At 40.5% G+C, this 14092-nt stretch overlaps 1 protein-coding gene across 2 annotated transcripts in view; it reads right to left on the reverse strand.

Moving 5' to 3' along the window:
- SLC7A3 (solute carrier family 7 member 3) overlaps positions 1 to 14092 on the reverse strand; it is a 126913-nt gene that overhangs the window by 73519 nt on the left and 39302 nt on the right. The window contains exon 1 of one of the 2 annotated variants that reach the window (XM_037821401.1): positions 4570 to 4676. The exons of the other annotated variant lie outside the window; for it this stretch is intronic. The gene's annotated coding sequence lies outside the window, so the exon portion shown is untranslated. Of the gene's footprint in view, positions 1 to 4569; positions 4677 to 14092 lie in introns of those variants that run through there. 2 annotated transcript variants of the gene reach the window in all.

Here is a 14092-nt window from a genome sequence, read left to right on the forward strand (position 1 = left end):
TGTCTCAGAGTGGGTTCATTTGGATTTCTTCTATTTGGAGTTCATTGTACATCTTTGATTTGCATATTTATGTCATTTAGAAGGGTTGGGAAGTTTTCCCCAACTATATCTTGGAACAGTCTTTCTAGCCCTTTACTCTTCTCTTCTCCTTCTGGGACACCAATGATTCTGTATTTGTTCACTTCATGTTGTCCACCATTTCCCTGAGATCTGTTTCAATTTTTTTAAAATTTTTTTTGCCATTTATTCTTTTGTGTGTTAGCATTAAATTACCCTGTCCTCAAGTTCACTTATCCTTTCTACTGCCTCTTCAAATCTGCTATTGTATGTCTCTCATATATTTTTAATTTAATCAGCAGTATCTTTTATTTTCATAAGATCTGCTATTTTAAAATTTCTCTTTCAAAATTTTTATGCTCTTCTAGAGTCTTCTTGTTGTCTTTTATATCATTAGCCACCTCATTGAAATTGTTTTGGAGATTTGTATGTACTTCTTTAATTGTGCCAAATTTTGTGTCTCTTCTAGCGTTTTAATTTGTTCACTTGGCTTGTCCATGTCTTCAAGATTCTTCAAGTGCTTTATGATTTTCTGTTGGCCTTGGGACTTTTGCTTACCTTGATATGGTTATTTTGGGAAATGCAGGATTATTTCCGCATTTATATATAATTTGGCAGAGCTACAGCTTGCTGGAGTGCAGTTTCCCTATCCTACCAGCAGGTGGCGCTCTTGAGCAACCTTTTACTCTCAAGCCAGCCTTTCCATAACTTCTCCTATGTGCTGGGCAGAGTCCAAACCAGGTGGGGAACCAATCAGTGCAGCAGTTCTCCATGTGTGCTGGGGACTGCCTGCCCTGGGGTTGATATGTGGGTCCTGAGCAGTTCAGCAGGGAGTCCACTCAAGGGCACCCTCCACATCAAACATTCCCCATTCGCTGCCTGCCATGTACCTGTGAGCCTCTGGGGTGTGGGAGGGGCTCCTGATGCAGCCATGTGGTGCCCTCTCCTATCCTCGCTTCTTGCTGGTGTGCCTCCGGACTTCCCTGGGTAGAGGGTAAATGCTGCCTCCCACATTCCCTCACAGAGCTCCCGGCCATATGGCTGTGAAGGATCACCTCCCAGCTAACTGCCCAGGTGGGTGCATGGGAGTGGATAGCCACTGCTCACTCCCTTGCCCAGTGGCCCTCTTGCTGCTGCCGGCCCAGGAGGCTGTCCTGGCCCGAACAAACTCACCATGTCCCTCAAGGTACCATCTCTGCATTTTTGTCCACATCCCCACCATGTACTGTAGGGGTCCTTCTATGGTTGGTTACTCCCCAAAACCACGGTCCTGGGCATCCTCTGGCCCCTGTTTAGTTTCTTCCACAGAGGAGTAGCTTGATCTGCCTCACCCACTCCCTAGGAAAGGATTTTTAAAATGGGATGCTTTGTGAAAAAAAAGTAACAATGACATGTCTAACACAATATCATTTATGTAAATTAAAATACACACACATAAAATTAAAAATTGCATTTTATAAGAAATACATTCAAACAAAAAGACAAGCATTCAGACAAACATTAAGAAATGGTTTCCTATGAGATAGGGAGGTCATGGGAGTGAAGAATGGGGCTAAAAGAGGAAAAATAAACAAGGAAGGGACCTAGCCTGGACCATTGATGATAATATGATATAAATTGAGGAATCTTATTAACTCAACCCTAAACACTGAGGAACTTCTCCAAAATCATAACACGTTCTCTTTTGATCCTAAATCTGTTTCCATTTTTTTGCCACTAAAAATAATTCTGTGCAATAAATATTCTTCATATGTATATCTTTATATTGGTGATTTAACTTTATAGATTATATTTTTAATTGTAGTATCTCTACATATGGAATAGTATGCAGTTATTAAAAGGAATGGGCCACAAAGAAATCCACAGGAAACCCATCATAATTAAACTTCTGAAAACTAAAGACAAAGAAAAAATCTTGAAAGTAGTCAAAATGAAAAGACATTATGTATAGGGACACACAAATTTGAATGGCAGAATTCTAATCTGAAACCATGGAGGCCAGAAGGAAGTGGCACATTTTTCAACTTCAGAAAGAAAAGAACTGTCAGACTGAAGCAAGAAATATGTAAACAATATGAGCCTGGAGCATCTTGTAGTACTAGAAAGTAAGGACATGCTCAAAAGAAAAAGCAAAGAAACACAATAGGGATAGGCGTATGACAAAAGGACATAGGAGTCAACTGAAAGAGCTCCCAATGACCAAAACTGGAACAACTTGAGCAACAAACTAAGTAGTATTGGATTGTAACCCAAAGTATAAAGCAAATATCCACGAGACCATACTAATATATATAAATGAATGAATAGATAGATGATTTATAGATGATAGATAGATAGATACACAGATACATAGGTAAATATAGATAAATGGAGAAGAGAATTCTCCCATGCAGAAAAATTCCAAATAATTTAGGTAGATACTTTGCCCTCAAGGAGTTAGAACATAACTCTCTATTCCTTAAGCTTGGGTGCTCATAGTGATGTCTTTCCAAAAAATACAGTATTGGAAGGGGGAGAGAGTATAACTTTACAGTGAAGAAAACTGACAAACACTACCTCAGCCAGGTGTTCAAGGTCAACATCAACAGTGATAAGTCATGTTGACAATATGTACTATTAAGATGATATGATGTAGTTAGAACATGTGTATCAGGCTCTGGGGGCAAAAGGGCCATCAGACATGATGTGGGTGAGGGGAGTGGCCCACGTGGGGCTCCCCGTGCAATTGGCGCCTGCACAGGGCCTTTGGGCTCTGCGGGGTGCAGCCTGGGATGGGGGCCTGGGCTGGGGCGGCACCACCAGCCTTCCCTCTCCCTGCCCCTCGGCGGTGCCCCCCATGATAACCTGGCCCCCCGTGCAAAGGTGTTTTTCAGGGGCATCACCGTGAACGCTGTGCGGGGCTTCCCCATGAGCGCAGCCATGTTCCTCTGGTATGAGCTCTCGCTGCAGGTCCTCCGAGGGGACCACGCAGTGACAAACCCCTGAGCGCCAGGTCAGTGTGCTTCCTGCCCGGCCAAGTGGGCCTCCTGGGAGCTTGAGCCTCTTTTCTTCACCATGAAAACATCCGGCCTTCTGAAATGCTCCTCTGTCATTAGTTTCTGTCTAACCTGTGTTAGTTTGGGGGCTGGCATTGTCCCTGCGACTAGTGATGTGCTGCATCCTCAGTGATGGAGGCCAGCACGGAACTTACCTGCTTAGAGCGAGCTCTCAGTGTCCATTTTCCCATCCAGCAGCTTCAACTGCCTTTGGAGAGAGGCATTTCTAGCTTCACTGTACAAGGCACCGTGCACATGGGGCACCATCTCCCACATCCCTTCTGAACGCCAGAGCCAGCAGGAGGACCCTGAAGCCCTGGAGGGCAGGTCTCTGCCACCAGTCCCTGCCTTCTGCATCCTTTCCTTTTCCCTTTGTCCTTGCAGAAAGATCACTGCAGCCTGAGGGTTCTTCTGATCAAGTGATTCCCTTGCTCAGAGCCTCTCCCTGGCTCCCCATTGCCCTCCAGATAAAGCGACATTCCTTAATACTGCTTCCTTCTCCAGCCGCATCTCTCACCACCACCCTAAACATACCATCTTGCCTCTCACCTCTAGAGCTTTGCTCATGTGCTTCCTTCTGCCCAACATCCTCTTTTCGTGCCTTACCCCCCGGTACTGGACTTCACTAGCTCCTCTGTCACTCAGGCCTTGGTTTAGAAGCCACCTCCTCCAGGCAGCCTTCCTGATGCCTCAGGGGGGATGAATTGTGCCTGCTGTAAGCCCCCTCCCACAGTTCCTGTTCACCCCCTACCACGTCATGCTGCATTATCACTGCCTGATTAGCTCCCTCACTCCATAGCCAGTAGGAAAGTTCTAGGGGAGCTGTGACTATTTTTTTCACCTCCATGTCCCTGGTACCTAATAGGGAGCCCTGCATGCAAGAGGCCACTGAGAAATGTCAGGGGGTTGGTGGGTGATCAACTTCCAACCCCCGCATAGTGCCTCCTCTTCTGTTCCTTGGTTTTCCTCCTTTATTTCTCCTTCTCCAGCCCCAAACTGGTTATCAGCAAAGCTCGGACACCAAAGTGGGGTGAGCCAACCTATTTTCTAGTCAATTGAGAAACTACTTTGCTTCCACCCTGGTTACTGCAAATTCTCCCAAGAGTTTTGGGGCCCACTTCCCACCTTGGTCAGGATTCTCTAGAAAACCTCACCGCCGCCTCCCCTCCAGGCTGGCAGGGACATTTGTGGGGCAGTAGCCTTGGACTCATGTATGGTGCAGATGGTAGATGTCGAGAAGGGACATGGTCACTCGGGGTGACTATAGTGAGCCTGGGGCAAGTCCTAGAAGTTGACTTTAAATAAAATGTTTTTAGCTTTTTAGTAAAGCACCACCACCAACAACAAAAAAAGATGATATGATGACAATGGCACTTTACCTCTGTGGGCTTCCTCCCCCAAATCCATAATCCCAGTCTAGTCATGAGAAAAACATCAGAAAAATCCCAAGTGAGAGACATTCTACAAAATAGCTGACCTGTACTCCTCAAAACCGTCAAGGTCACCAAAACCAAGGAAAAGTCTGAGAAATTGCCACAGCCAAGAGAATCCTAAGGAGATATGATAACTAAATGTAGTGTGGTATTCTGGCTGGGATCCTGGAACAGAAAAAGAACATTAGGTAAAAACTAAATAAATCTGCTTAAAAATGGTAAAATGGAAAATTTTATGAGATATATATATACATATCACAATAAAATTTTTTAAATGGCTCACCCCATCTAAGGAAGACTTAGAAAACTCTCCAAATATTAAGTGGAGGGGGAAAAGTGAGTTACAAAAGAATACATTCAATAGATGTATACATTTCATGATATGTAAATTTAAATGAAAAAGCAAACATTGAATTCTAATTATGTACATGCTGGAGTGTTGAGGGTGAAATGTACTGGTGATTGCAACTTTGAAATGCATCAGAAAGCAAGATGGTTGATGGAAGGGTAGAAGGATGAAGAGATATATGATAGCACAAATATAGTAAAATGTTGAGAACTGAAGAATCGAGGTGGTAGGTATATGGGTGTTGACTGTATAATTATTTCCATATGTTTACAAATTTTCATAATAAAATTTTGGGGAAAAGCAACTAAGGAAATCTGAATAAATTATGGACCTTAATTAATAATAATGTACCAGTTTTGGTTCATTAATTGTAACAAATATACTATTCTAATGTAAGATGTTAATAATAGGGAAAAGTGGATGTGGGGTATATGAGAACTCTCTGTACTATCTTTGCAATATTTCTGTAAATCTAAAACAATTCTAAAAATTAAGGCTTATTTTTTTTTAAAAAAAGAGCCATGGATTCTAACTCCAGCAAAATTAACCTTTAGACAAAGATAAATTCTTTTAGAGAATTTAAACCTAGCAAACCTACCCTTAAAGAATGGCTAAAGGAAGGTCTATAAACAGAAAGAAAATGAAAGAAAGGAAAGCTTGGAACTTCAGAAAGGAGAGAAGAATGTCAGAATGGGAAAAAAATAGAGGCAAATATAACAAACTATCTTCATGAGTTTCTTAAATCATATTTGATAGAAAAAGTAAAAATTATAACAACCGTCTGTGGTGCTCAATGTATGTAGAGGAAATACTTAAGACAATTATATTTAAAATGCAGGGAGGGTAAGAGGACCTAAATGAAAATAATGTTTCTACACTTCACTCAAAGTGATAAAACATCAATAGCAGTAGACTGTGATAAGTTACATATGTATATCATAATACCTGGAACAACCACTAAGAAAACTATACAAAGCAGTATACTCAAAAATATTATAAATAAATCAGAATGGAATCACAAAAAGCTTTTAAGTAACCCATAGGAAGTCAAGAAAAGACAAAGAAAGGAAAAGAGGAGACAAGGAGACAATAAATGGCAGACTCAAGCCTTAACATATTGATAATTACCTTAAATGTCAATGGTCCAAATACAACATATTAAAAGACAGATATTGGCAGAGTAGATTTTTTTAAAAAACCACACGATCCAAGTATGTGCAGACTACAAGAAACTCACTTCCAATAACATGACATAGGTAGGTTGGTTAGATTGATATATATTGACCCAAGGGGTATATCACTGATGTACTATTAAATGAGAAAATCAAGTTTCAGAATAATCTAAATATCATAAGCCTAATTTTTATAAAAATGTAATCATTACCAAAATCATATAACACATACTCATGAAATAGGCATGAAAGGCTACACAAATTGTTTCCCTCAGTGTTACAGGGGTAAGGGAGGATATGAATGGAGAGATTATTAACTTTATCTTCCTGTATCTTTGGATTGTTTCACTGGTTACAGTGAGAACTTACTGTTTTTCCAATTTTAAAGGAAATGGTGGCCTATTCCAATCAAGATGATGGAGTGAGATGCTTCAGGGCTCCATCCCCTGACAAAAACTTTGAACAGCTAGCAAGAACTGACAGAAACATCTTTCTCAACACTCCAGAAAATAGTTAATGGTCTGTGGAAAAAGGTAAGTGCCAAATCAAGAAAAGAGTCTACTTAAAAGTAATAAAATCTCATGACGCCCTGGCTGGATCCCCCCTAAACTCTCACTGGCTTGGTGCAGAGCCAGCCTAGGCTACCAGTATGGATCTGTGGTCTCAGTTCCAGAGGGAGCAGAGCAACCCTTGTGCACATCCCAGGAGCATGTATATCTGGCCCAATCTGTCTGGTGGTGGCCTGAGGGACGTGCTGTCCCTGAACTTGCCCTGCATGTAGAAAGCGGCTCACAGAGCTCTACAGAACACTGTTGGGAGAGTAGTCAAGTTGTGCTGCCTGGGGCAAGGAATTACTAGCTATAGGATAAACAGTGCAGTGCCCAGGACCATGAGGAAACTGTTTCCTAGGGAATACAGGACATTTGTATCTGTGTTAACAGGAGAATTCCTAGGGCCAAATGCACATGTCCAAGACAAGATGCATGTGAAGAAAGGACAAGGGAGGCCCCTACACTTTGACCTGGAACTATTTTCTAAACTCATTGTATGGATAACCTAAAGGAGATCACTCTCATAGGTCAATCTGCAAAGACTGGGAAAGTTGTTTTCTTTTTTTTCCTTCTTTTTATTTTGTTAACTCCTGGCACTCAAGGAAAGTTGTCATAACACTAGCTGAATACAAGCTTAAGGAACAGATGCCTCCAATTCCAAATTTCATTTTTAACACATTAAAATATTAAAACATCCAGGTTTCCACAAAAGATCACAAAACATACAAAGAAACAGAAAGTGATGGCCCAGGAAAAGGAGAAGATTAAAGCATTAGAAACCATCAATGAGGAAGATCAGAGTTGGGACATAACAGGCAAAGACTTTTAAAATAATGGCCTTAAATCTGCTCAAAGAGCTAAGGGGAAACATAGACAAAGAAATAAAGGAAATCATGAAAATTATAGATGCACACAAACAGAATATCAACAGAGAGTTGGAAATTATGAAAAGGAATGAAACAGAGCTGAAGACCATAGTAACAGAAGTTAAAAATTCCCTAGAGAGGTGCAACAGCAGAGTGAAGCTGCTTACTGAAGATAAGACAATTGAAGTCATTCAGTCTGAGGATCAGAAAGAAAATGAAAAAAAGTAAACAGAGCCTGAGGAACCTGTGGGACACCATCCAGCATACCAATATACACATTGTGGGTGTCCCAGAATGAGAAGGAAGAGAGAAATGGGGCAGAGAGAATATTCAAGGAAATAATAGCTGAAAACTTCCCAAATTTAGCAAAATGCATGAATATACATCCAAGATGCTTAATGAACTCCAAAAAGGATACCAAATAGACCCTCACTACAGCATATTATAATCAAACTGTTGAATGCCAAAGATAAAGAGAGAATTCTGAAAGCCACAGAAGAGAAGCAACATGTCACATACAAGGGAGTCTCAATAAGATTAAGTATCAATTTCTCATTGGAAACCATGGAGGCAAGAAGGCAGTGGGATGACATATTTAAAGTGCTGAAAGTAAAAAATTGCCAGCCAAGAATTCTATACCTGGCAAAATTGTTTTTCAAAAATGAGGGCAAGATTAATACACCCCCAGATAAACAAAAGCTGAGGGAGTTCATTACCACTAGACCAGCCCTATAAGAAATGCTAAAGAGAATTCTGCAGGTTAAAAGGAAAGGACAACAGACAATAGATCAAAATTTCATGAAGCAATAAAGATCTCTGGTGAGGGTAGTGACATAGGTAAATATAAGTGCCAGTCATATTGTGTTTTTGGTTTGTAACTCCACTTTTTTCCTTCCTACAGGATCTAAAAGGCAAATGCATAAAATGTAATGATAAATCAGTGGTTTTGGGTTCATTATGTATAAACATGCAATTTATGACAAGGTGGGGGGACAGAGGGGTATAGGAACATAGTTTGTCTATACTATTGAAATTAAGTTGGTATCAAAACAAAAGAGATTGTTATAGATTTAGAATGCTAAATTAAACCCCATTGTAACTACAAAGAAAATATCAGAGAATATACAAGCTGATAGAGATAAACATACACATTGCCAGGGGCAGGGGGCAGGGAGAATGAGGAGTTAATGCATAATGGGTGTAGGGTTTCTTTGGGGAGATGAGAATATTTCAGTAATGGAAGGTGGTGAGGGTACTGCAACATTGTGAATGTGATTAATTCCATTGAATGTTATACTTGGAGATGGCTGAGATGGGAAAGTTTATGTGGTATATATGTTCCATAATTAAAAAAAAAAGTAAAGAGACAATAACAAGCAAATGCAATACATAATCCTGAAGAGGTGGTTGAGATGGGAAAGTTTATGTTGTATATATGTTCCACAATTAAAAAATAACAGCTAAAGAGACAATAACAAGTAAATGCAATACATGATTCTGGATGGAATCTAACAAGGGAGGGGAAAAGGCTCAAAGAGACATTATTGGAATATATGAAAAAAATGGAATATAGACTATAAGCTTTACATCAATGTTAAATTGCTTGAACTCGATAAGTGCAGTTAAAGTGATTACATAAATGAATATCCTTGCTCTTAGGAAATGTACATGGCAGTATTAAATGTTCAAGGAGGGAGAGGGCGGGGCAAGATGGCAGACTGGTGAGCTGTATGTTTTAGTTACTCCTCCAGGAAAGTAGGTAAAAAGCCAGGAACTGCGTAGACTGGACACCACAGAGCAATCTGTCTTTGGGCATACTTCATACAACACTCATGAAAACGTGGAACTGCTGAGATCAGCGAAATCTGTAAGTTTTTGCGGCCAGGGGACCCGCGCCCCTCCCTGCCAGGCTCAGTCCCGGGGGAGGAGGGGCTGTCAGCTCCGGGAAGGAGAAGAGAGAATTGCAGTGGCTGCTCTTATCGGAAACTCATTCTACTAATTCAAACTCCAACCATAGATAGACTGAGACCAGACACCAGAGACTCTGAGAGCAGCCAGCCCAGCAGAGAGGAGACAGACATAGAAAAAAAACAACACGAAAAACTCCAAAATAAAAGCAGAGGATTTTTCGAGTTCTGGTGAACACAGAAAGGGGAAGGGCGGAGATCAGGCCTCGAGGCGCATATGCAAATCCCGAAGCAAAGCTGATCTCTCTGCCCTGTGCATCTTTCCTTAATGGCCCTGGTTGCTTTGTCTATTAGCATTTCAATAACCCATTAGATCTCCGAGGAGGGCCGTTTTTTTTTTTTTTTTTTTTTTTTTTTTAAATCCTTTTGCTTTTTCTAAAACAATTACTCTAAGAAGCTCAATACAGAAAGCTTCAAAGAATTGAAATTTGGGCACGTCAAGTCAAGAGCAGAACTAAGAGAGCTCTGAGACAAAAGGCAATATTCCAGTGGCTGAGAAAATTCACTAAACAACACAACTTCACAAGAAAAGGGGGGTGTCCGCTCACAGCCACCATCCTGGTGGACAGGAAACACTCCTGCCCATCGCCAGCCCCATAGCCCAGAGCTGCCCCAGACAACCCAGTGTGACGGAAGTGCTTCAAATAACAGGCACACACCACAAAACTGGGCGTGGACATTAGCCTTCCCTGCAACCTCAGCTGAAGGTCCCAGAGCTGGGAAGGTGGAGCAGTGTGAATTAACAAAGCCCCATTCAGCCATCATTTGAGCAGACTGGGAGCCTCCCTACACAGCCCAGAAGCCCAGAACTGCCCTGGGGGGACGGCACTCACCTGTGACATAGCACAGTCATCCCTCAACAGAGGACCCGGGGTGCACAGCCTGGAAGAGGGGCCCACTTGCAAGTCTCAGGAGCCATACGCCAATACCAAAGACTTGTGGGTCAGTGGCAGAGACAAACTGTGGCAGGACTGAACTGAAGGATTAGACTATTGCAGCAGCTTTAAAACTCTAGGATCATCAGGGAGATTTGATTGTTAGGGCCACCCCCCCCCTCCCCGACTGCCCAGAAACACGCCCCACATACAGGGCAGGCAACACCAACTACACACGCAAGCTTGGTACACCAATTGGGCCCCGCAAGACTCACTCCCCCACTCACCAAAAAGGCTAAGCAGGGGAGATCTGGCTTGTGGAGAACAGGTGGCTCGTGGACGCCACCTGCTGGTTAGTTAGAGAAAGTGTACTCCACGAAGCTGTAGATCTGATAAATTAGAGATAAGGACTTCAACTGGTCTACAAACCCTAAAAGAACCCTATCAAGTTCAGCAAATGCCACGAGGCCAAAAACAACAGAAAATTATAAAGCATATGAAAAAACCAGACGATATGGATAACCCAAGCCCAAGCACCCAAATCAAAAGACCAGAAGAGACACACCACCTAGAGCAGCTACTCAAAGAACTAAAGATGAACAATGAGACCCTAGTACGGGATATGAAGGAAATCAAGAAGACCCTAGAAGAGCATAAAGAAGACATTGCAAGACTAAATAAAAAAATGGATGATCTTATGGAAATTAAAGAAACTGTTGACCAAATTAAAAAGATTCTGGACACTCATAGTACAAGACTAGAGGAAGTTGAACAACGAATCAGTGACCTGGAAGATGACAGAATGGAAAATGAAAGCATAAAAGAAAGAATGGGGGAAAAAAATTGAAAAACTCGAAATGGACCTCAGGGATATGATAGATAATATGAAACGTCCGAATATAAGACTCATTGGTGTCCCAGAAGGGGAAGAAAAGGGTAAAGGTCTAGGAAGAGTATTCAAAGAAATTGTTGGGGAAAACTTCCCAAATCTTCTAAACAACATAAATACACAAATCATAAATGCTCAGCGAACTCCAAATAGAATAAATCCAAAAAAACCCACTCCGAGACATATACTGATCACACTGTCAAACATAGAAGAGAAGGAGCAAGTTCTGAAAGCAGCAAGAGAAAAGCAATTCACCACATACAAAGGAAACAGCATAAGACTAAGTAGTGACTACTCAGCAGCCACCATGGAGGCAAGAAGGCAGTGGCACGATATATTTAAAATTCTGAGTGAGAGGAATTTCCAGCCAAGAATACTTTATCCAGCAAAGCTCTCCTTCAAATTTGAGGGAGAGCTTAAATTTTTCACAGACAAAGAAATGCTGAGAGAATTTGCTAACAAGAGACCTGCCCTACTGGAGATACTAAAGGGAGCCCTACAGACAGAGAAACAAAGACAGGACAGAGAGACCTGGAGAAAGGTTCAGTACTAAAGAGATTCGGTATGGGTACAATAAAGGATATTAATAGAGAGAGGGAAAAATATGGCAAACATAATCCAAAGGATAAGATGGCCGATTCAAGAAATGCCTTCACGGTTTTAACGTTGAATGTAAATGGATTAAACTCCCCAATTAAAAGATATAGATTCGCAGAATGGATCAAAAAAAATGAACCATCAATATGTTGCATACAAGAGACTCATCTTAGACACAGGGACACAAAGAAACTGAAAGTGAAAGGATGGAAAAAAATATTTCATGCAAGCTACAGCCAAAAGAAAGCAGGTGTAGCAATATTAATCTCAGATAAAATAGACTTCAAATGCAGGGATGTTTTGAGAGACAAAGAAGGCCACTACATACTAATAAAAGGGGCAATTCAGCAAGAAGAAATAACAATCGTAAATGTCTATGCACCCAATCAAGGTGCCACAAAATACATGAGAGAAACATTGGCAAAACTAAAGGAAGCAATTGATGTTTCCACAATAATTCTGGGAGACTTCAACACATCACTCTCTCCTATAGATAGATCAACCAGACAGAAGACCAATAAGGAAATTGAAAACCTAAACAATCTGATAAATGAATTAGATTTAACAGACATCTACAGGACATTACATCCCAAATCACCAGGATACACATACTTTTCTAGTGCTCACGGAACATTCTCCAGAATAGATCATATGCTGGGACATAAAACAAGCCTCAATAAATTTAAAAAGATTGAAATTATTCAAAGCACATTCTCTGACCACAATGGAATACAATTAGAAGTCAATAACCATCAGAGACTTAGAAAATTCACAAATACCTGGAGGTTAAACAACACACTCCTAAACAATCAGTGGGTTAAAGAAGAAATAGCAAGAGAAATTGCTAAATATATAGAGACGAATGAAAATGAGAACACAACATACCAAAACCTATGGGATGCAGCAAAAGCAGTGCTAAGGGGGAAATTTATAGCACTAAACGCATATATTAAAAAGGAAGAAAGAGCCAAAATCAAAGAACTAATGGATCAACTGAAGAAGCTAGAAAATGAACAGCAAACCAATCCTAAACCAAGTACAAGAAAAGAAATAACAAGGATTAAAGCAGAAATAAATGACATAGAGAACAAAAAAACAATAGAGAGGATAAATATCACCAAAAGTTGGTTCTTTGAGAAGATCAACAAGATTGACAAGCCCCTAGCTAGACTGACAAAATCAAAAAGAGAGAAGACCCATATAAACAAAATAATGAATGAAAAAGGTGACATAACTGCAGATCCTGAAGAAATTAAAAAAATTATAAGAGGATATTATGAACAACTGTATGGCAACAAACTGGATAATGTAGAAGAAATGGACAATTTCCTGGAAACATATGAACAACCTAGACTGACCAGAGAAGAAATAGAAGACCTCAACCAACCCATCACAAGCAAAGAGATCCAATCAGTCATCAAAAATCTTCCCACAAATAAATGCCCAGGGCCAGATGGCTTCACAGGGGAATTCTACCAAACTTTCCAGAAAGAACTGACACCAATCTTACTCAAACTCTTTCAAAACATTGAAAAAAATGGAACACTACCTAACTCATTTTATGAAGCTAACATCAATCTAATACCAAAACCAGGCAAAGATGCTACAAAAAAGGAAAACTACCGGCCAATCTCCCTAATGAATATAGATGCAAAAATCCTCAACAAAATACTTGCAAATCGAATCCAAAGACACATTAAAAAAATCATACACCATGACCAAGTGGGGTTCATTCCAGGCATGCAAGGATGGTTCAACATAAGAAAAACAATCAATGTATTACAACACATTAAAAACTCGAAAGGGAAAGATCAATTGATCATCTCAATAGATGCTGAAAAAGCATTTGACAAAATCCAACATCCCTTTTTGATAAAAACACTTCAAAAGGTAGGAATTGAAGGAAACTTCCTCAACATGATAAAGAGCATTTATGAAAAACCCACAGCCAGCATAGTACTCAATGGTGAGAGACTGAAAGCCTTCCCTCTAAGATCAGGAACAAGACAAGGATGCCCGCTGTCACCACTGTTATTCAACATTGTGCTGGAAGTGCTAGCCAGGGCAATCCGGCAAGACAAAGAAATAAAAGGCATCCAAATTGGAAAAGAAGAAGTAAAACTGTCATTGTTTGCAGATGATATGATCTTATATCTAGAAAACCCTGAGAAATCGACGATACACCTACTAGAGCTAATAAACAAATTTAGCAAAGTAGCAGGATACAAGATTAATGCACATAAGTCAGTAATGTTTCTATATGCTAGAAATGAACAAACTGAAGAGACACTCAAGAAAAAG

Source organism: Choloepus didactylus, chromosome X, assembly GCF_015220235.1.
Source record: "Choloepus didactylus isolate mChoDid1 chromosome X, mChoDid1.pri, whole genome shotgun sequence".
In the NCBI taxonomy this organism is placed as follows: domain Eukaryota; kingdom Metazoa; phylum Chordata; class Mammalia; order Pilosa; family Megalonychidae; genus Choloepus; species Choloepus didactylus.